Genomic DNA, 23,520 nt, shown 5'->3' on the forward strand with positions numbered 1-23,520 from the left:
AACTCAACATTAACTCAGGTGGGGTCAAATGCACCCTGACAGCACTTGAAGAAATTCCGAAAACTTTTATGTCTGCCTTTCACAACCATTAGCACAGCTGGGTGGTTGTTTTTTTGGGGGGGGGGCTTATGGGACTGAGGTCTCTTTGCTTGTCTTGATGGATGGGTTTTACCCATAATTTTATTATCAGCTGAATTGCTTTAACAGAAAAAAGTGTCGCTTTAGTAGTGGTTCCTATACCTTTGAACAGCATGCTTATAGAGGTTCATCTGCCTCCATGCAGCAGGTCTCCATAAGTCAAGGGCTGCATGCTGTGCCTATAGCATCCACTAGAAGTTACCTGTGCACACTGTCACGATCTGATGGAGAGTCTCTCTGCTTCTGCCACTTGTGCCTGGCAGCAGTGTGTGTGTGACGGAGGGGGGGGGGCGGTTATCATAGCTCAGTGACAGGAAAGGTATCCAGTTCAAATAGTCTGACCTGGTATGAGGCATCTAACATTCTGACTAACTCACAAGGTTCTCCAAGTGACAGGCAACCCCAAGCAGTATAACATTTGGACTTCAAACTGCAAACCTGTAATAAGAGGAGGGTCTGGTATTCTACTCTTTTCATCAAGCATTATTAAGAAACAAAGTGAAAACTTTCTTTGGATCTCCCAGTGATGGAGTAGTATTTATTTTACCAGATCATATACATTTTATTTCAGATCTTCAATATTTGCTAATAAAGCAGGGTAGAGAGAGGTTATAAGTCTCTTGTGGTTGTGGCTTTGTAGCTGGCAGTCTACACTGTTTCCCAAGTTTTTCCGTGTAGGAATGTAATTTCCAGGACTTTTCACTGGCTCTTCATGAAAGATTGAATGGTTGTGTGTCACACACACACACACACACACACACACACACGGATAGTTATACCAGCTCATTAGCTCATATAGAATCCTTTTCCACATGCAGAATGAATTCAACCAGGAGAAACTTTTTAAATGTAGAAAAGGGTACATTCTACTTCCAAAACTTACTGAGTTTCCATTCCTTGAATATTTTTAAGTTCTTCCATGCTAGAAAAACCAAACACAATTCATTAAGCTTAGAGAAAGTGATTTCCCCAAAGATGCAAAGCATGTTCCAAGACCAAGTGGGGATTTGAACTTCAGCGTCCCAAAATGCCTGGCTATCATACTAGCAGCTGCACTACACTGGCTCTATCACAGGCTTGTCCGTAAATATTTACATACAGGCAGCAACCGTTTTGGGCGCGTCCAATATGTGAGCAACCACACGCATCACACTGAACCTGGAAGTGACCCCAAAATTTCACCAAAAGGGGGCGGAACGGGGTGGCCTTACACAGGCCTTGCTGATGCATTCAAAGGCCTGGAATGTAGCAAATCGGTCACTACCTGTATATGTTTGCTCATCTGTGTTATATATGCTGCTCCATCTAACTAGATGCTGGTTTTCTGAAGCCAATCGTATATTAAAAACTACACTAGATATATTTGATTTGGGACTCTTTTGCATGTTATTTGTTGACAAAGGCACATCTGCCAAAATGCGCACATGGGAAAGGGCAATCTGATGCAATTACACCCATGCTCCATGGCTATGTGACATGTTCACATGCAATGTGTGAAGCAGCCCTTGTGCCTTGCTGCTGAGCCGAGCTCTGCCACTCAGAAACATTTAAGAGAAATCAGCATGCATATGTCTATTCTCTTCTCCCTTCCACATTTTAGGGCGCCCTGAGATGGTGAATCACTACAAGCCAGTCTTCTTGCTTGTTTCCTCAAAAGACACACAATAGTTGCAAAAATAGTTCATGCAAATGAAGCTCCTACAGCGTCAGCAGCCAGATGAGCGTGGGTGATCAGAGAAGACTCTGCAGTTGCAAAGAGCAAACTGTTTAAGGAGAGCAGTTGTCTTTTTTGCCGGGTAGTGGTGGGGGGAGAGAGTTTGCCCTTGCTGTTCACTGTTATATTAAGCTTTGTTCTTCCTACTCCAAAAACCACCCATTTGCAATGCAATGATAAATGACACCTGACAAGATCTGATCCTCCTTTCCTACTAACACAGGAAACAGTGCTTTGCTGAGAACTGAAGGTACACTGGAGGTGTCATTAAAAAATAAAGGCAAGCATAAAATCTAAATATAACCAGGACTACCCACTGGGTATGACTGTATTCATATTTTTAGCAAGTCTAACACTTGATGTTTTAGGTGGGTTTTTTTTTAACCTCACCTAAATGCAAAGCAGCATCCTGGTTTTCAATGTACTTGTCTGCTTGCTCAGTTACATGGCAGTTTCTCTGTGGTACTGCTAAGTACAGTGACACTGGTGTATCTAACAAGCATCGTTGAGATCTATGCTAACTAAAGCTCCTGCAATTGTCACTTTTCACTCTCTCTCTCTCTCTTTTGCAGGAGAAAAAGATAAACATCCACGTTACTTCTAGATATCTCTAAAGAACCAGGGAACAGCTACTTATTACAAAATTCAGATAAGAAAGCTAACTGACCTAAGGGACAAAGGCTAACAAACATAAAAATCTAGTGCCTTTTCAAAAATGAACACCTAACAAGTCCAACTGCAAATCATAAAGGTATTATATACTAGACGACAGCAGGCTACAAACCAAGAGAAGTATCGAGAAAATTCTACCTGAGTGGGCTGAAGCAGTCTGATGTATTTCCAACTCTGAAGCTAATGTGGTCTAGGCCCCGGGCAGTAAAAGGGTGAGGAACCTCTTTGGGACACCCTCTCATCACCCCACCCTGGCCTCCTCATAGAGAAGACCGAGTTGCAAATGCATCAGTCAAATAAGGAACAAATGTTAAGTTCAGGTGGTTCAAGGCATGCCCCCACGCGACTGAGGGAGAGGAAGGAAGAATGTCACCAACCCATATGACTAGGTCTTTCCACTTCCACCTATGGCCTATAATTAGAACAGAGGTAGTCAACTTAGTTCAGTGAAGGGCCAGACTGCAGAGGAAGGAACTGTGAAGAGAGGCACAGATTTGTCATACGGCACATGTAGTAAGGTCACAGAAATTCACATAAAGACTTATTCTGAATGTGGGCACACTCATCTCCAAAGAAACTGTATTTAGTTTCCTTCTGCTGGCTCCAGCCATCCAGAAGCGATATTACTATATATGTCTCAAGAGAAGACCCCCTGGAAAATCCAGAGTGGTTCACAAATCTGAATCCCTTCCTCCCATGGCAGCAGGCAACTTTTTCCCAGTACCAAACATGTGGTTCTCCTTTTTCCCTGGATGTAACATTTTTAGCACATGGTCTGTTTTCTGGGAGTGGAAGCTGCTTACCAACAGGTTTCCAATTGCCCTCATTCATTTCCTTCTCCCACATCCACCAGCACCGTCTTCTTGGACTGTCCTCTTCCTGCATCCTCTCCCTCCTCTCCCAGACCAGATGATGCTACTTTCTACCTGCTGCTTCCTGTACCTGGCAAGCCTCATGCTCTCTCCTGTCCTCAAATCCATAACATGTAGAGCCAAACACTAATCCATTCATGGCATTGTTACCATCCTCCGGCTCTCTCTGTTCCTCTGACAGGTCAGGCAATGTTTAGAGAGGGTATCCAGACTGTCAGATAAGGGCCGCAACTACTTGCTCTGTAATAAGGTCTTATTGCTGAGGACTTGTTCAGATGGAACCCTGTACATGGCTGAAGACTATGTGAGATCTAGCTTTGCTCTGAGCAATGAGGGTGTCGTGGTGGTCATGAGAGAGAGCCTCTGTTGTGTGAGTAAGTGCTGATCCCAGCCCATGCCAATCAGAAGTAGCATTGTGTGTAAATGGTTCCCAGCCCCCAAGCACAATTTTCACCATAATTTCTCCATTTCCTTAGAATTCCCAAGTTTTTAGCAAAAGCAGGAGCACTAGTAGGGCAGAGCTGCCCCATGACTTGGCTTTCATCTTGTGGCACGACACTCAATCAACTTGACACAGGATGCCTCCAGAATTTCCTCCACTTAAGCTTAACTTGGCACATATCTTTCCGCAACCCTCCCCGTGACCCTAGTTACTTTGGGACTACTTAGGACTCTGCTATGGATCAATACCTCACCAGTGTTTTTGTAAAGGAATAATCTTTATATTTTAAAGCCATATTTTTGTGGGTTCATGAGGAACCCAGAGACCATCAGTGGTTGAAAGGGAGGAGTCACGCTGCAGTTGCACAACTAACCATATCAGGTAAACAATCATTTTACCAACGTTTTGACAGGTGGAAAGAATATTTTAACAAGCTCCCCCTCTCTCGCCTTCATCTGCCCCTGCTGCAACAAAACATGTCTCTCCTACATTGATCTCTACAGCCACAGCAGGTGCTGCAACTTTCCAACAGTCTGACTTCACCCCAAAAGGCGCACCCTTTTATTGTCTCTTGGGAAAGACAGATGCCAACAACTGCAATAATGGTGTGGTTCCTGCTAGCTCTCCAAAGTAAGCAACTGATGCTGGTTTCCTTATTGGCCAGTGCCAAGTTCTCCCAAAACAAGCAAGGTCTTAAAAGCCAATGCAATTCAGTCTAGGTGTACACAAATGTCTCTAGTCAAGATCAAAAGAAATGTACTGCTCATTGCTAATTCTGCAGTGAATACATGGCCAGAACAGTTGTTCACATTCATGTGTGTACAGGCACACTAGCAGATCTTGTAACACCTACTAAACTTCTATAATTGCCCACGAGTTTAAAAAGCAAGCAGGATGGGCATGTATATGCAAAAGGAAGATATACACCGCTACTAGATACATATGCATGTATGGCATTGCAGGCAGGCAAGATTATCGTGGTAGCAATTAATTATTTACAGCAGACGAAGCAGTTCCTGTTGAAGTGATGAGCTACGCACAGTGGGCTGAAGTTCTTTAAGTTCCTGATTGGTTAATATAATGCATAATGTATAACACAATGCAATGAAGTAATGTGGTATGTAATTAGAGATGCCATAAAACTCTTGTGTCTTGGCTGGCCATAACTGTTTGCATCCTGCAAGCCAGGCACATAAATATTTTGCCCAGACTAGGACAGATATTTCATGGGATATGGTTTTTTATTCAGGGGTGCTCTAACCCTTTCACTGATGTGTACTCAAAGTATCCTTCCAGTCTTCTTTCGGCATATCTCATGACTAGCTGTCAGGAAGTGCCACAGCAATTTCGGCAACATAAAAGTTGTATAATTCCTCCTCTGCTTTTTTATGCCCCCCCCCTACACACACCAAAAAAGAAAGTTTTATTGATAATGTACCCATTTACAAAGTGAGCACTTACAGTTTTCCAGATATCGCCTACACATTCCAGACACCACCAGAATCAAGGCCGGGTTTGAAAAAAAGCTGTAAGCCATGATACAGAACACTGGAGCCTGCGGAGATCTGCACTACCCCCCTCATTTGGCCTTCCTTAGAAGGAAAACCAAAAAGAAAAGACCAAATTTGCCAAAGACTGAAGAGTTATTTCCTCTTCCAGCCCTCCTCTCTTCCCATGTTGGGGCGGCAGCACTTACTTGACCACCTGTCACGTACTCACTGGGGAGTACCAGGAAGGAGAGGCGGCAGGAAGGTCATCATGGTGCAAACGCACTGGCAGAGCCAATCCAGGGCTCCTACTCGTGTTTGCACCACCAAGTCCTAGCCCCTCCCACTGTCACTCCCAGTGCACCACGGCATCATGGGTGGCTAAAGGTCAGGTAAACGCTGTCAACCACTGTTGCACCTATCTCTTCTCAATACCACAAAATGCCTCTTACGTTTCAACAGAGAAGACAGTGGCAAGATATTCCGACTAATTATTGGACAATGGTGAAAGGTTCCGAAGACCCATAAATGGAGGAAATTGCATCATCATCATAGTGATTGCTACTGGTTTTTCAGGGATTAAATTATAGCGGCTTGGCACCCATACAAAGCTGCTAGCTAGACGGTGGAGATCAGGTGCCTGTGATCCCACTTTTCCCAGTTTTTTTCCAGGGCCATCTCTAAAGACGCACATCCTCCTTGTGGTCAAATAGCAAGAATGTCACTCTTCTCCCCAGAACTTGCTGATCTCCTGATGATCCCTCACAATTTCAAGCTCGGGAAGTCACTAAGGGCTGATCCTTGTTTGCCCAGATAAGACACCAGCCAACACAGTGGCATCCAGGTCTCTAGCGCCATCATGTGGCAACTCCCCAAAGACCACACTACATTTATTTAAACGTAGAATTTCTTAACCTGCCCTTCACCACAAGGTACTGGGGCAGGTTACAATGCAATATGCAAGTTATAAAAACAAGGAAAAGAATTTTTAAAAAATACAACAGTAAAAGCAAACAAACCATAACAACATAGATTCAACAAAAGCAGTGGGTCCCACAAAGCAAAATAAAATAAGTGTCAATGGCCAGGCTAAAGTTATGGTGTGGAAGAGCCAAATTAGATTGAAGAAAAAGTTCAGTCCTTCAATTGGCATCAGTTCCCTAGTTAAAAACCAACCCCCTTCCAAAGCTTGCCAACCATTTCCAAAGTATCTGAAAGCACCAGATTTTATGGTTTGACAACTGGACCATATTTTACGTATTTATTCACATCTATAATTTTGTGGAATAAACCAGGTGTGGGTTTTTGCTTTGTTTTTTTGAAGTACAGTAGAAGGTTTAATTTAGCCTCCTAATGAACTGGTGCCCAGACCTGCCAGGCTTCAACCTATAACCTGCCAGACACGGCTATGTTCTCTACCTCCTGACCCACCCAGACCCACCTAGTGCCCACTCAAAACCCACCCCTGCATTTACCCACCGACCAGGTATTTTTAAAATCCCTGATCTGGCTAATTATCCAAGGTGAGTGCTGGTTGTTGTGTGGCGAGTTCCCGCCCCCCCCCCAAGTGGAAATAAAGACACATGACACAATTATTTAAGGTTAATGGGCTACATATGGTCACAACTTTATTGGTTACAGGTGTTGAGCGGTATTGCCTTAGGCATTGGTCCTAACAGACTATCTGGCTTCAGCCTGTCCGCTTGAAGTCCGGGAAGGGTTTACCACCAGTAGGGGGAGTCCTGCTGATGCACATCAACTAGGAACTCCCCCGGGGTCACCGCTCGGGGGGGGGTGTGCCTTAGGCCCTCACCTCCATAGGCTTCGGACAGGGCCATGCACCACGGAATCCTTTATCGGACTACCCTTCAATATCCGGGGGAGGTGATGGCGCTTCCTCCCTCCCTTCCATCTACATAACAATACGAATACCAATGCCTAACCGCCAATACCAAGGAAGTTGTGACAATTTGTTACGAGGTAGGCAAAAAACCAAGTGGCTGGTGCCAATCTGCCAAGTGGAAAGAATTCCTACCAGGCCCCTTAACGGCGACCAACCGAGGTCCATAGCAAGGTCAAAGACGAAAACCTTAAAAGGCGGGAGGGTGGGAAACCGGAGTAGCTGCAGGTGGCAAAAGAGGGAGATCCCCGGCCACACCTGCACTAACTAGGGCAGGCCCTGCCCCCTGAGCCAGCCGATTGGCTGTCCAGGGGATGACGCGGCCAGGGATTCCCTCAATCACGCGGAGGCTGAGAGCCAGCCACCACGCGCGTGGTGGGGGCATGCAGCCCGCAACACCACCTGCTCTTAAGGCGGAAGTGGCTCTATCGATATATCGTCCAAAACCAGTTTGAAGTCTATATTGTGATATCAGTTTCATAATTTTTGGCCTGGCAATATATCGTGAATTGTGGGGTGTGGGTGTGTTTGTTATGCAAAAAATCATGACACAGGGAAAACCATGAAGCCAGCCAGTGCCTCTACACAACTCCATCCTTATTACAGACATCATGATATATTGGTATATCACAATGTTTAGATGGTGATATATCGCAATGTTGAAAACCAGATATTGTTCAGCCCCAGACCTGAGACAGAGAAAGGACTGTCCCATTCCTTGGATGCCTGCCCTTTATAACTAGAAATGCCCAATGTTGAACCTGGGATCTTCATCATCCAAAGATTGTGCTCCATCGCACCTCCCTCCCCAAAAGAGAGGACAGCCCTGCTCTCCACCTAGGTAGCATTTAAATGTTTATGTGTTTGACTGACACATTGGATAAGAAGCTTTATCCGTAATGCACAGAAATATATGTGGATGATTTCACCCAGGAAAGCAGTTCAAACATGGGAAGCACGGTGCCACAGGCACTGTTTGTCCCGGAGAATGACGTACATCTCTATTGTTTGAGGAAAGGGCAGGGCCAATCAGGTGCCTTGTATTATTAAAATTGTGTTCCCTCATTTGCTCATTACGTAGGCTATTCTCTGCCTACGTATTTCACCAGGCTAAACAGATGCACTTACATTGCAAAGGCACGCTGACCTTGAAAAAGGCTCCCCAGTCACAAAAACAAAACAAAATAAAAAGGGGTATAGAAAAGAACCATATCAAACCAAGTCAGTTTAACTGGGATTCTCTGGCTAAAACAGAAGAAATATGAGATACGTGCCTGACAGAAGCAATAATTATAATGCATTATTAACAAAGCTCTGGTTTCATCATTAACAGTGCTCATGTTTCCACAAAAGATCACACTTTAACCATGCCCAAACCTGCACTGAAGGCAGTCCTCACTGAACATTCAAATTATATATATTTCAAGAGCTGGAAGCACCAAGCTGATGACTAGCAGGACAAAGGTTCTCAGTAAAACGGCCATTATTTATTTATTTGGGAAGCTTTCTGCACTCCACATCCAGTTTTTGTTTTTGTAGCAAATATTTATTCTTTTTTTTTATTAATATTTTTATTACATTTTCAATTTACAGAAAAAAGAAAAAAGAAAAAGAAAAAATGATCCAACTTTCAAAATGCATTTTTACATTGTTAACTGGATGTAGCAAATATTTATTCAAACATGGTTAAAATAATACATATATTATATATTAAAATTTTGTTTTCTATCCCACCTTCCCTCCAAGGAGTTGAGGGTGGCATACATGGTTTCCCTCCCCTCCCCATTTTATCCTCACAACAACCCTGTGAGGGAGGTCAGGGCTAAGAGACAGTGGCTGGCCCAAGGGCCCCCAGTGAGATTCATAGCAGAGCGGGGATAAGAACCCTGGTCTTCCAGGCCCTAGTCTGACACTCTAACCACTACACCACCACTGGATCTTAAATGAATAGAATAATAAATAAATGGTAGCACTTAACAGTACACACACTGAACTTAATGAAAATGACTAAGTTAGGCACCTTAATTCCCGTAGTTCTACTCTGAGTACAACATAGTTGAATACCACTCAGCTCTTTGGAGCAGAAACCTATATTCTCTCTCTCTCTCTCTCTCTCTCTCTCTCTCTGGATGGATGGATGGGTGGGTGGGTGGATGTAGTGTCACACATACCAAAGATACTGAATAAAGAACCTCCCCATTTAAACAAAAAACACAAATATTTAAGCTCTTCTTCTGCCCTCTGAAAAACCTATTTGCTCTCCCGCATTCAACATTTGTCGTCGCATACTCCTTTGCCCATTCCTGCATGCAATCAGTTAGCCCTTTGCCTATCGAACATGTGAAATAAGTGGCAAATGGGAGCAGCAGTGGTATTCTATAACCCTACTTGTGGCGTGTGTCAGAAACTTCAGTTAAGATGATCAACTCCAGCAGGGGAAATTTATAATCCCATTTAGAGATGAAAAACTAAGGCGGAGTGTCACCTGCTTCGGACTTTACAAAAGCTTGCCATTCAGCAGAGAACTGAATGCAGCCCCTTCACGTTTGATTTCTACACGCTCTTTAGCAGATTGCCCTGATTCAAATTGCACACTGATGAGGTCTCATTAATTTGGCTCTTTGTGAGCAACAAAAGGACGCATAAAGACTTCAAGACCATCTCAGACCACAGTCTAAATACAACACAAGGTGCAGCTGGCTCTCTGCGGAGCCGTTAGCAGACTTCTCCAAGCCACAGGCGAGAGCAATTTTTCATGCGTGTCTAGATGGGTGGGTGGAAATCATGACCTTAACCGCACATGAATTGCTCTGGTCACACAACGTGACCAGAGGTAAATTCTCAACATCCGTCTAGCTGTAGCCTGCCTCAGATTTGCATGTGATCAGGACTCATGCACATAAGTAGCATTGCTGACATCACATCACAGTGGAAAGGGGCGGGGGCTACTTCCTAGCACTGAGTTCATTTTATGCAATCCTCTGTTGGGTCTGGCAGGTGAGTGACTCAAACTATAACCCTCTTACTCAAATATCCCTCCAACTCATTCCACAGTTTCTCGTGGACAAAGCTCTGTGCCCTCCCTCATCTGCCAAGTGGCCTGGTTTGGGCATGAGGTGGGGACAAGGTTGGAAGGCAGGATAAATGTAAAAGGAAACAAGAGCTGAATTCAGAGAGTCTGAGAAACGCTATCTAGACAAGCACCTTATATCTTTTGGCTAAACAAGGACAAAGCTTTCTATTCCTTGATTTAAATATTGCTATTAGCTTTCTACAAATGATTTGCTATGGCCTATCTAAAATGAAACATAATATACATGCTGTTGCATCCATACATATGTCAGTGGAAACAGAAGGAACATCTGAAACCAGCAACAAAACAAAAAAAAAAGCCACTAAAACTTTCCATTTTGCAACCATATTATCAGCTATAGCAGAAGACTGACCCTTTATATAATGATTGTGCTTTCTCTCTTTTTGGGATGATGGAGGTGTGTGTGTGAAATTAGAATTCATCCATAGCTAACTCAATTGGCAGAATAAACAGATTATGTTGCAATCCATGCACAAGTGACTTACGCTTGACTGCTTTTGGGACCGCAACAGAAAATGCTTCAGAAACTACAACAGGTGCAAAATGTGACTGCCCACCTACTGGCTGGAGTGGGGCAGCCAAAACCGGTGAGTGGATACAGCTGGGGTGTGGTCCACAGCCTGCCTGAGTATATAAGAACAGGCACCAATGTGGATGGCAGGGTCAACCTGTGGCAGCGTTGTCCCCAAATGGAGAGACACCAAATGGGATTTCCCTCCCCCCTTTGGGTCTACACTTCAGTAAGTTTCCGGTGTGCCCACCCTGCCTGTCAGGATATGAAATTGTAGGCTTTGCACTGTGGGCAATAAGCCTGTGGACCTTTACCCAGGGTGAGAGCCTGAGAGATGGGACGTTTGGGTTGGTGATGTTCCTCCTGAGTGAGAGGCAGAGAGAAGTGTTGCAATGGCACTATTGTCTTCTGCCTGGCAATGTGAGGTACATAATACAGCTTATTATCTGTGACCCTATTTGCCCAGCTGCATATAGTCACGGTGGTGCTAGGATTTGTCTTGGTGGGCAGGTAGCAGGAAGCTGCAAAGGTGCTGCCCCCGTTTCAGTGGTGGTGGGCAAGAAAGGTAAAGTCTGAATGGAGGGGCTGACCACCATCTGAGGCCCGGGGCGGGAGGCTTGTTAGAATAAAGTTATAAGCTCCAACGACAGAGCCGCTGGTCCCTGGAAGGGCCCCTGGGGTGAATTAGCTCTCTGAGGTCCTGGGGAAGTGTACCCAACTGTGCCCATTGCACATGTCTGCCTAAATGTCCCTTCAACTCTCCCGTGTCCCCAGAAGTTGCAGGTAGTTTATCTATTGCGTGTGAATGTGCACAGATTATATAATTTCAAGTATGCCACGTATTTGGGTCTCCGTTCCATGAGAACTTTCTGCACTAGCTTAGATCAGCAACATTTTATACATCCTCATTTATATTTGGTCTTAACTTGAAAAAGCTAAAGCCATCAGTAAATATCAGGACAGGAAAGCTTTGAACTCTTCCCTCCTACATGCAGTCATCGCACAGCTGCTTGCAGGTTACCGTTGACAATTTCCTGTGTAGGGCAAACTGCATGCCACCTCCCCTGCAGAAATAAAAGACCCAACTTGTTCTTAACTGCTGATGGAAACACTGTCATATTTTCCACGAGTCGAGCTTGGAACCATTACTGAACTAACATTCTCACATTTTTCCATATTTTGCAAAAAAAAAAAAAAAAAACAAAACTTCAGTAAACAGCTGCAACCAGAAACAACCAAGGGTTCCTGTCACTGTTCTTTCACTGCACAATGTGGGTATTTTTTTTTCCATGTTGGAAGCCCAGTTCTGATGAATATATAAATCTGAACAGGACCCAACTGTCCAGGTTTAGCTATGCAGACACTTTTACGAGCTGCACAATAACTTGTACAGTTTGGAACGGCATACTTCTAGGAAAAGATTGCTTCCTGTAGATTGCTCAGCTGTGTCTTTTTTGGATGAAATTCAATGAAGTTCATGACTTGCAGTCAAGTTATGTTTGCCCATCAAACTGCTAAAACTGAATGCACACAGAAAAACAAACACACATACACACCAGTGTTTGCTGCCTTATTGCCTCCCTCGAAATACCCTCTCCCTCTCTCATTCAGCTATACCATGTGGCCAAGATGGCCACTCAGTGTATTGCATGGTTTTTTGGCAAAAACAAGTGGAATAGTATACCTCATCAGCCCATGTATGCTTGTTCCACTGATGCTTAGTTCAAAACAGCACACCACCATCTGGCGAAAGCTGCTAACATGGATCCGAGTTTGCTTGCCAGCTCAGAACATATTCAGCCTCTGAACTAGATGGCAAAGTACCAATGGATCAAAACGAAGACACGATACAGGACACAGGATTGTCACCGTGCAATGAACTCTGAGACTGCAAATGTTAGCGAGGCAAGCATGCACCTAAAAGTATAAAGTGAGTTAGCTCCCAGTAGAGAGCGTTCGGTAATTATATCATTTGAAATGTGACTTACAGGGTAGCAACAATCATCATATGCTGCTGCTGCACTCGTGATTCAGAGCAGGAGGACAGAAGGGCTCTCACTCTGGAATTTGTCCCAAGAACAGTCACTCCTGTTACGTGACTTAAATCTTGAGGTTTGTAATTCAAAGTATTGTATTGCCAAGACGTTTAGCAGTGGGAACGCTGCGGCAGCAGGGGTTCCACAGAACAATAATAATTCAGTCCCCACCCAGGGAGCTTGCAATCTACATTAGACAGATATGACTAGGGCAAAGGCCGGGGAATCAACAATGAGGAGTGAGAAAAGGAGTGTCAAATAGCAAGGGAAGGGCAGGTGAGGTGAGGCCATTACAGTTCAGGAAAGGCCTTTGGCATGCTTGGACCAGCTGTTCTCTCCCTGGGCTGCGTTCCAGGGACAGCCGCTGCAGTCAACACTGCATTCTAGAAGAAATTGCTGGTTGGGGCTCCACTTCTAGGTTCAGATGTTGACTCTGTAGCTCTGTTAAAGAGATACTGGATAAGCTGACAGAGTTGGCTCTCACAACATTGAACAGCAGGCTCAAGGTGCGCACGTTTAGCAAGATACCCTCTTCGGAAGTCTGTCACCCAAGCCTCCTGGTTCAAACAGCAAACTGAGCGATGCTCCCCTGCAAGTGAATCTGCTGGCTGGGGCAGAGTGGGTCTACTCTTACGTTGTAAAGATGAAACCCTTACTCACATCCCTGGCACCCTCATATGCAGGTCAGCCTCTGACTGGCTTCAAGGGCATTGCATCTCAAAATCTTGCCAAGAATAAGATTCAAACACTTATGGTTCTTACAGGAGAGAATGTTAGCTATTTCTAGAGATAGAAGTGCTTCTAGATATTGGGATCAGAAGCTCACTTAGTGATCACACTGTGCCTAGTGACCACAGTGACTTTTCTCAGTAGGTCTTGCCCCAATGAGGCAGTTGTCAGGACTGAAGTTCCCTGCTTTCCACCACTTTCTAAGGCTCCTACTCCCTCAGGTCCTTCCCAAGCAACCTGAGACTGCGTTGTCTAGTGTCTCTTTGCTCCACCCTCTTCATACCTCTTTGGGTTCTGGGAGACCAGGAAGGAGGAGAGCTAGTCATTGCAGGAGGTGGAGACTCCCTGGATTCTTCAGCAGCCTGCATCCACTCTGCTTCTGCCTCAGAGTCTGAATTGCTCTCTGCCACAGCCTCTTCCTGTTCATTATACCATTACCTCTTCAGCTTCTGACATCTCCTCCTACCAGTCGGTACCCTCTTCTCCCTCTGATCACTCATCACCGTCCCACTACCAACCCCCCAGCTCTGAGCTTTCTTCCGTTGGGGGTTTGCTTGGGGGTTCCCCAGCTGATGCCTCCCACCACTCCTCTGCATCCAGCCAGTCCATGACAAACAATCATTCAACATAAACCAAAGGAGCCAGGACCCTTCTGATACATCAGTGGTGGCCAAACTTGGCCCTCCAGCTATTTTTGGACTACAACTCCCATCATCCCTAGCTAACAGGGCTAGTCGTCAGGGATGATGGGAACTGTAGTCCCAAAACAGCTGGGGGGCCAAGTTTGGCCACCACTGCGATACATATTATTTAATACTTATTATTAAAGACTAAAAATAAAGCTGTGACGGGAACCATCACAACCAATCAAAACAAACAAGCCGGAACGAACACACACACACTTTCCACACATATTGTTTAATTGCAATTTAAGCCTGTCAAGAAAACTGGAAGTTCACTGCTTGAAGCTGGAGAGACAATTGGAAAAATTATCCTGCAGTGGTAGGCAGAGATATAATGAAAGGAGGTGGGAGTGGACCGCCCAAAACACAGCTTGAATAAACAAATACCGTTCAGGAGTGTTTTAAGACCAGTTCAGAAGAGAGACATATTTCTCTTCAGGTTTTCCATGGATTGACGTTTGTTCCAATTCAGCAGTAAAAGGTGGGTTTCCTCAAGGAAAACAGCAGGTCAAAAGAAAACACCTCTCAGCTGCATGATGAGAGATCAATACAAAATATTAGAACTCACAGGACAAATGAAACCGTGAATGGGCCCTAAATGGGAGAGTGGGGATCTTAAGCTCATTTACATGGAAATAAGTTCCGCTGAGATCAACAGGACATGCTTCCAAACTAATGTGGTTACAAACAGGGTGTCAGGCAATTTATACACACAGCAGAATCTTGGATTGCTCTATTTACTATTGTACGAGGAAAGAGGACTGAGTAAACATAGTACTCTTAATGGTTTAGTGTCAAGACAGAATTTCTCCTTCAGACTATCCTTGTCTGTCTGTATTTTACTTTCAAAACCAGAAGTCACAGTGCCAAAAGGATTTCAAGGACTGTCTCCAAATACAGAATATTAATGCCCTGCAAGCATTCAGAATGCTTCCACACATTGAAAGCTGAAATATATGCAACAGAAACACAGATGACTTATTATTTCCCCCTAAAATTTGTTTAAACATTTTTTTATCACGGCCTCATCCTAAGAAACCCTGGGAAAATAAACCATTTGCAGCACAAGTCCCCAGCACTTCAAAGCTGAATGGAGAAAGGCTGACATCGTCAGATGTCTAAGCAGCAAACAGTAGTGCTCATAGGTTTGGGAAAAGGTATGGTTACAGACATATTTGGAATGTATATCCCAGGTCTGGGAAACCTATGGCCATCCAGATGTTGCTGGGTTGGGTTAGTGGGAGTTGCAGCCACACAGCATCTGTAGGGCCACAGCTTCTCTACCCTCTTGCTCTCCATTCTGGAAAGCAGCAAATACTATAGACAGAAGACAAGCAAGATTTCTAGTCTATGAATCACTGGAGGATCACCAGAAAGATGCTTGTAAGCATTAGGCAAGGCTAGTCAAGCAAAGCAGAAATGTATCTGCAGAGTGAGCTCCAGAATGTTCTGGATCACAGGCTGTTCTGACCTACTGAGTTATGCAAACCAGAATGATCAGATACCAAGAACTACAGTGGTACCTCGGGTTAAGTATTTAATGCGTTCCGGAGGTCTGTTCTTAACCTGAAACTGTTCTTAACCTGAAGCACCACTTTAGCTAATGGGGCCTCCTGCTGCTGCCACGCCGCCGGAGCACAATTTCTGTTCTCAACCTGAAGCAAAGTTCTTAACCCGAGGTAATATTTCTGGGCTAGCGGAGTCTGTAACCTGAAGTGTATGTAACCTGAAGCATAAGTAACCCGAGGTACCACTGTAATACCAAGGCCTACATACTACCTTGATGGTGTCTGTGTGTCTATGGCTTCTTTGCACTGCAAGCTTCTTTGCACTGCAAGCAACATTGTTAAGGATTCTACCCACATGCCTGCATAGTCAACAGCTTCATCCCAAACAGATGTCAGGCACTTGTCTGCAAAGACACCACATTCAAAATGCAGGTCTCGTGAGAATCAAGTGACATTTCCCCCCTTCCCCCATAGACTGTGTATGAGTCAACGTTCTCTAATACAAGCCAATCCCTATATATACAAAAAATAACACAGCAGGGACAAGGGTTCTCCTCCAATCTGAAGTAGCATAAAAACTTTACCTCTGACAAATATATGAAATGACTTAGTTTACTTGCCTGAAATGAAAACTAGAATCTGTTTTAGGTTGGGGGGTTGGGAGGACAATCACTACCACTATCTCAATAATAGAAGATCTTTTGCTCACAGGTTCAAGGCAGCAGGAGGTTTGCCTGCACTTTCTGAACCTACTAAAGGAAATGAGCTTCTCTTCTTCACATACAGCACTGAAATTAGGCCAAGGCCTTTGAAGACACTCATTTTCCCCTCCCCGCCTGCCCACTGAAAAAAATGTTACATAGATCTATAAACTACCCTGCAAATTGCTCTATAGATCTATAAACTACCCCGCAAACATTAAACATTTGCTTTCCATAGCAGCAGCACCGGCGTAACCTAAGTTAAGACCACCAATAATGTGCACCTAAAAATCCAACCACATGCATGTCTCTTATATTGGGAATAGATAGATAGATAGATAGATAGATGATAGATAGATGATAGATAGATGATAGATAGATAGATAGATAGATAGATAGATAGATAGATAGATAGATAGATAGATATAGATAGACAGATAGATCAAGCACACTCATTATCACTGATAGTCTTCTAAAGATACAAAAGCTCTATCTACATGAGCCTCAATTCACAGAAGACCATAAACTCCAATGCTAATGAAAGCTAAAAGCCCTATTTTAAAACACCACTTAAAAGGAACCGCTGAAACTCTTTAACAGGCTGCATCATAGGAAAGGGCATGTTTTCCCTAAGGACCGCTTGTCCCAATGCTGAGAGGTAGCCATTCATTCTGATGGCTTCCTATTTAAGTCCCTGCTGACCCCTCTCTCTGCGCTGTTTCAGTAAGTTAGAATTGGCTGGGACTGGACTACATTCCTCAACAGACAAACGAAAAGCGCCCCATGCCGTTGTTTACATTTTTAAATGGCAAGTGCTCACTCAGTGATATTGTGTGCATATGGCATGTGCATTCTCTTAGAACACGGAGCACTCTCTGAAGTTCTGGGAGAAGGGGACTGATGCTGCCTCTTGTTATCTTTTTCAGACAATCGCTACAGAAGCACAGGACAGGATGTTATGCCTAGATAGGATGTTATCTTGCTTCCTCCCCAGGCACTCCATTCTTTCCCCTCAGCATGCTTGGTCCTGCCTCTTCCCCACTTGATGCCGAACAAAAACTATTTGGCCAGACTCCAAGATTTGCCGGTGGGGGGGAGCAGGCTGAGTATTGTATTAGACCATCTTAAGCAGTGAGAGTAAGAGAGGGAGAGAAAGTGCAAGCTTTGGGGCTTTACAAAGAACTTTGGCAAACATGTTTCTACTTAGGAGAAGAAAAACTTTCCATTGTGGTTGCTTTAGACTGTGGTCTACAGGTTTTATTCTCTAAGGTCTTGTAAGGTAACACACCCCACAAACTTTGGAAGCAATATTTTGATGTTTTTACTGGTTATCCACCAGAAGCGAACAGCACACTGGAGATAACTTTGGTCCCTTTCTGCAAAGAAGTGAGTGGAGTGAGATGCAAATGGGCGTGAATGCAGAGCCAGTTTCCCCCCAAATCACAGCAGTGTGTTAAAAATCAGTCTAGTGCATGCTGCATTTGTGCTGGAGAAATTCAGACACACACACAACATTCAGGGGGAAATAAAATATTTTCTTAAAGGCTTTAATGTTATTCTACATGATACAGTTCAAATAATTTTAAAGAAGTTTTTATATGTAGCTAACTTTTAAAAAATCATTTCTAGCAGCTGTAATTCTAATTCAAATGTTACACTCGCTACATTTTCTAAATGACCTTTGCTGGGAACTGGATGGAAGGAGTACATTCCTGCTGATTCGCTCAGCAGCATTCGATACCTTTGACCACAATATGCTTCTGGACTGACTGGTATGGGATTAGCAGGAATTGCTCTGCGATAGCTCCAGTCCTTCCTTGAGGGATGGTTCCAGGAAGTGATACTGGGAACTCCTGCTCAGTGCCTTAGCCATTGGCTGATGGTCACCTGCAAGGTTAATCATCCCTCGCCTTATTTAGCAGAGACTGTCCAAAGGTTTAGGGCATGGGTTGGCAAACTAAGGTCCGCAGGCTAGATCAGGCCCAATTGCCTTCTGGATCCGGCCTGCGGATGGTCTGGGAATCACCGTGTGGATCGCCAGCGTGTGTATTCTTTCCCTCTCCCTCCTAGCGCCACCTCCTCCCTCCCTCCTCCTGGCTTCTCCCCACCCTGCCTAGAGGAGGAAGGGGGCTGGGCTTTGTTGGTGCCCGCAGCAGCAGTGCTCGAGCGGTCGCCATTTTAAGCAGCCCTTCTCTGGACGTGCGCCACTCATCGTCCAGCCCCTGCCACTCTCAAGACACAGGTAAGCAGCCACCAGGGCTCGTGGTACTCTTGCATCATTCCCCCCCAAAATATAGTCCGGCCCCCCCACAAGGTCTGAGGGACAGTGGACTGGCCCCCTGCTGAAAAAGTTTGCTGACCCCGGGTTTAGGGTGTGTTATGCATAATCAATATGCAGATGACATGCAACTCTATTTCTTCATTTCACCTAATACCAAGCAGATGACATGCAACTCTATTTCTTCATTTCACCTAATACCAAGGAAGATGCTGACGTTCTGTATCAGTAGCTGGCTGGATGAGGGCTAACATATTAATGCTTAATCCACACATGACAGACACCCTCCAGATGTTACAGGCATACCAGATCATGCCGCACAACAACAAATACTATAATACAACAACAACAACAAATAAGAGCTGTCAATGTATACCTCACATTATATCATGTCAGTCCCCAGCAAAGGCTAAATGAATAGAAAAGTTTGCAAATAACTCAAAAACTAAGCAATGACAGCATCAATGGTACTTTAGATTTTAGATGAGGCTAGCTGCCTTGAGCAATGCCTTTGCACCAGAAGGGTGCAATGCAATGCTTTAATGTGTTTTATATATTTAAAAGTACTCTTTCATTTTCAGTACCTAATCTCTGAAGGTTTGACCTGAACGTTATCGTGTGTCTTTGGAAAGTTCTTCCTACAGAGGAGAATGAATGAATCAGATGAATCAGATATTACTAGCAGGATCAAGACACTTGCACTATAGTCTCTGCCTTGCCCCACCAAGTCTGGGTTAGATTCCACCAGTACTAAGCACCAGTACTAAGCTGCTTCTAAAGACCACGTTGCTATTCGGAGCAGAAGGTGCGGTGCTTGGACTGCTTTCCAGACACTCCCCCTTTAAGGGAACCCTAGCAATATATTCTAATAAATCCATGCATAATAGGTCATGTTGATCAACCTGTACACTTAAGTATAAAAGCAGTTAAGTAGGCAGTTGCTGTTACAACAACTTTCAGGGACCCTGCCTGCTCCCCGATAGCCAAACCATTCTAAGCATCATTCTCAACCTCATTCTCCTGGTGCCATGATATTCTACAAAGGTGTAACCTTTTGATTCGTCCCAATGATATACTGCTATTGGTGCCCCCTGAACCCAGCTCCAGCGTAAGGCCAAGATACTGCATTAACAGCATTCAGAAGTGATGTGTTCTAGACAATAAGTTGTCTTAGTGTGACATGTACAAACAAAAACAGCAATTAGTGTATATACAGTCTCAATCTTGCACATGAATGAGTGTACCAAAGAAATGCATAACTGAAACATTGACGCATAAAAGCAATGCCCTCTCATCATAGCTATGTTAGCATGCTGGAAATAACATACGGCAACTGTTAGTTTCTTACCTCTCTGTTGATGTCAGAGATGAAAGTGAATAATGGTTCGATGACTACTTGGTTCATTAATCCAGTTTAGAAATGGCTCTCCAGGATATTTTGCACCTATTTAAAACAACAATAATAAAAAAGGTTCAGAGGAGGTTGAGCAATATCATCCATTTTTTATCACAGTCTAATGTACACAATAGGGACGCGGGTGGCGCTGTGGGTTAAACCACAGAGCCTAGGACTTGCCGATCAGAAGGTTGGAGGTTCGAATCCCCACAACGGGGTGAGCTCCCGTTGCTCGGTCCCTGCTCCTGCCAACCTAGCAGTTTGAAAGCACGTCAAAGTGCAAGTAGATAAATAGGTACCGCTCTGGCGGGAAGGTAAACGGAGTTTCCATGTGCTGCTCTGGTTCACCAGAAGCGGCTTAGTCATGCTGGCCGCATGACCCGGAAGCTGTACGCCGGCTCCCTCGGCCAATAAAGCGAGATGAGCGCCGCAACCCCAGAGTCGGTCACGACTGGACCTAATGGTCAGGGGTCCCTTTACCTTTACCTTAATGTACACAATACTGTTGAGAACTGTACAGAGTTTGCTTTAGAGTTCCTGAGTAAATTGTTTTTAAGTTGATAAATAGAAACCACCACTTCTTAAGCAAATTCCACTTCTTAGCTTACTTTCTGTACTCATGTACACTTATCTGAATACAAAATATACACAAATCAGGTCTGTTTGAAGGAGCACATGTGTAGACACAGATACTTCTCCCTTTATGAGGCAGGAGTAGGGGGGAAATTCCTTTTTTGGTTTTTATTTTAAATAGGGTGGGGAGAGCAATTTATATGTGTGTGCAGGTCAAAGCTGGCAGGCTCTTTTGGCTACACAATGCAATAAGTGTCCCTAAGTTAACAATACATATCCAAAACATGCTGCAGGAAAGGTACCAAAATGTGGTGTTAGCACCAGTAAAGGATGCAATCTCAGTCACCAGCCATGGTACCATGAGCCGCCACAAGACTGTGGCCTTTCCAAAGCAGTAACTGCACAACCAGCTATTATCAGTTGTCCAAGGGCACTGGCTGTTTTAGAGTTATTTATAGAATGTTTTGGTAAAGGATTTTCTCTCCCCCCCCCCTTCTTTCCTTCCATTTAAAAAAGTGCAGTTGCTGAAAGAAACATACCCCTCACACACCCCTCAGAGACTAAGGGAGATGGCTACACATAAAGCTAAATAAATAATTAAGTGACACATATCAAATAAACTTGTTCATTCCCCCGCCACCCACAAAGCATATAATTTTAACAATGTGCATGTGCAGATTTCAAATTGTGATATAAACATTTTCCCTAGGCTTGGGCTCTTACACCATTCTAACTATTGTTTTAATAACAATTTCTTTTTTAAAAAAATAAAAATAAAAATTAACTGTTGCCAACTGGAAAATGTGCTTTCAAAAATCTGGGATCCCTCATTTTGTATGCGTATCTCACAGTCATTTGTTCTTAAAATGGCTCCTTTTGCACTGCATTAATTGCCTTCCAAGAAGTTGTGGCAGCATCTTGCAAATTTACATTCCTGGTGCTTTAAGCTCACAAAAAACTCCAAATGCACTTTCAGGGCGGTTATTCCAAATTGTTTTGCAACAAATGGCACCTTCATGTTTTATGGATGTACCAGATATGCACTGAGGTTTTAATATCTATGAAATACTTCTAACCTTCTTTTCCACTCATATTTCTCATGCATGTTGAATTCAGTAAGTAGGTAATAATCAACAAAACAACACCAGATGAGCAAACTTGAACCCAGGGTATGCTGCCCAGGAGCCTAAAAGCTGCTTGCAATTTACATACAGTACATCCAATTAATGTGCTTTTAAATTTCAGATAGAATTACCTTCTCTTTAGGAACAACACTTGCAAGAAATTTAGTGTCTTGGGTTAAAAATTTCATGTCAGCCCTCACCAAACTAATTGGCCACATCTCAGCTCAACTATGTGTCCTAGGAAATAGATTATGGGGAAGCGATGCAAGAGGGTAGAAAATATAGCATCTATTGCTGTTTCTAAATTAAGGCAATTTAATCTCCTCCCTCCATGCTTTCCATTAAATCTGAGAAAAAGAATGGTTTTTTAGGTATATTGCTAAGTTAGAATCCTCAAAGGTAGGCAGGAACAAGATATATTGAATTCTGCTGTGCAGATGCAATGGAACAGAAAGAATCCTGTATTATACACACAGACTTAAGAAACCCACATTATATTTTAAGGAAACAAAGCTTCTAGACCTCATAAAGCTTATGTGATACATCCTCTAATGGTCCCTTTGAGCATCTCATTGTATTATTTGTTTACACATTCAGAGGTAGAATTTGAAAGCAGGTTCAGGAAGGAAAACGGACCCCAAACACACATTGACTGTTGATACATTTCTGGTACAATGACAGCGAAATAATGGAACGGTCAGATGGGTTTCAGAATTTACAGTGAGTTTCTTGGAAATGGCCAGAGATATTGAACAAAGGCGTGTTACAAACTTTGGGATTCCTAGTACAAATATAGAATTGTTACTAAATCAGGATAATAATTTCAGGTGCTGAAGTAAAGAAACAGAAGGGAATTTGGAAATATGCCAGCTGTTCCTTTAGAACAGAGGTAAGTCAGGAGTCTTTATCCCTCCACATGTTGCTGGACCACAACTCCCATCATCCCGACTACTGGCTATGGTGCTAGGGCTGCTGGGAGGGTAACAACATTCAGAGACCACAGGTTTGGCTGAAGCTCAAATTTTCAAAAGGTCTGGGTCATGTTTCCAGGGGCAAGAGGGAATTTTCTATTCTCTGCCTCGGGTTTGCCAAAGCAGGGTACGGCTGTGCAAACTCTGAGCTTGAGTATGTATAAATAAATAAATAAATAAATAAATAAAAGGAACACTCTAACCCTTGCAGAATGAAAATTATGTGAGATGTGCAGGTGCTATTCAAAGCAATTGTTTTGCGAGATATGAGCCTGCTCCTGCCTTTCAGTGTTTTTAACCAATTCATAGCTATTGAAAAAAATTAAATGTGCATCAGGGAAGACCAACCAAGAGATAATGGAGAAGGAGCTTGTTGATTTTGAAGCTATTTTTTTGGGGGGGGGGGTCTTCCTGGATACATATACATTTTTTTCTGGAATCAATAAAGAAGAGGCTACATGTGCAATTTTAAAGGGACATCTTGCTTCATTCTGAAGCTGTTTTTTTCTTTTCATTGTCCCTGGTAGACAAGTGAGGATTATTATTATTTTTGTCAATTTGAAATCATTGTAGCTGTGACTGAACTGTGATGTGTCCTTCCAACGGCAAAACGTGGCAGAAAACTCATGTGCTTTCTATAACTCGGGTTTCATTTTATGCAAAAATGATACTGTTGTTTTCTTAGTATGTA

The 23,520-nt window shown here is 43.6% G+C and overlaps 1 protein-coding gene across 3 annotated transcripts in view; it reads right to left on the reverse strand.

Moving 5' to 3' along the window:
• Positions 1-23,520, reverse strand: part of HIVEP2 (HIVEP zinc finger 2) — a 136,242-nt gene that overhangs the window by 22,166 nt on the left and 90,556 nt on the right. For all 3 annotated transcript variants that reach the window (XM_081855225.1, XM_081855226.1, XM_081855224.1), the window contains one exon: positions 20,114-20,209. The gene's annotated coding sequence lies outside the window, so the exon portion shown is untranslated. The remainder of the gene's footprint in view (positions 1-20,113; positions 20,210-23,520) is intronic.

The sequence above is a fragment of the Podarcis erhardii genome (assembly GCF_964252035.2).
Source record: "Podarcis erhardii genome assembly, chromosome: 3".
Taxonomy (NCBI): domain Eukaryota; kingdom Metazoa; phylum Chordata; class Lepidosauria; order Squamata; family Lacertidae; genus Podarcis; species Podarcis erhardii.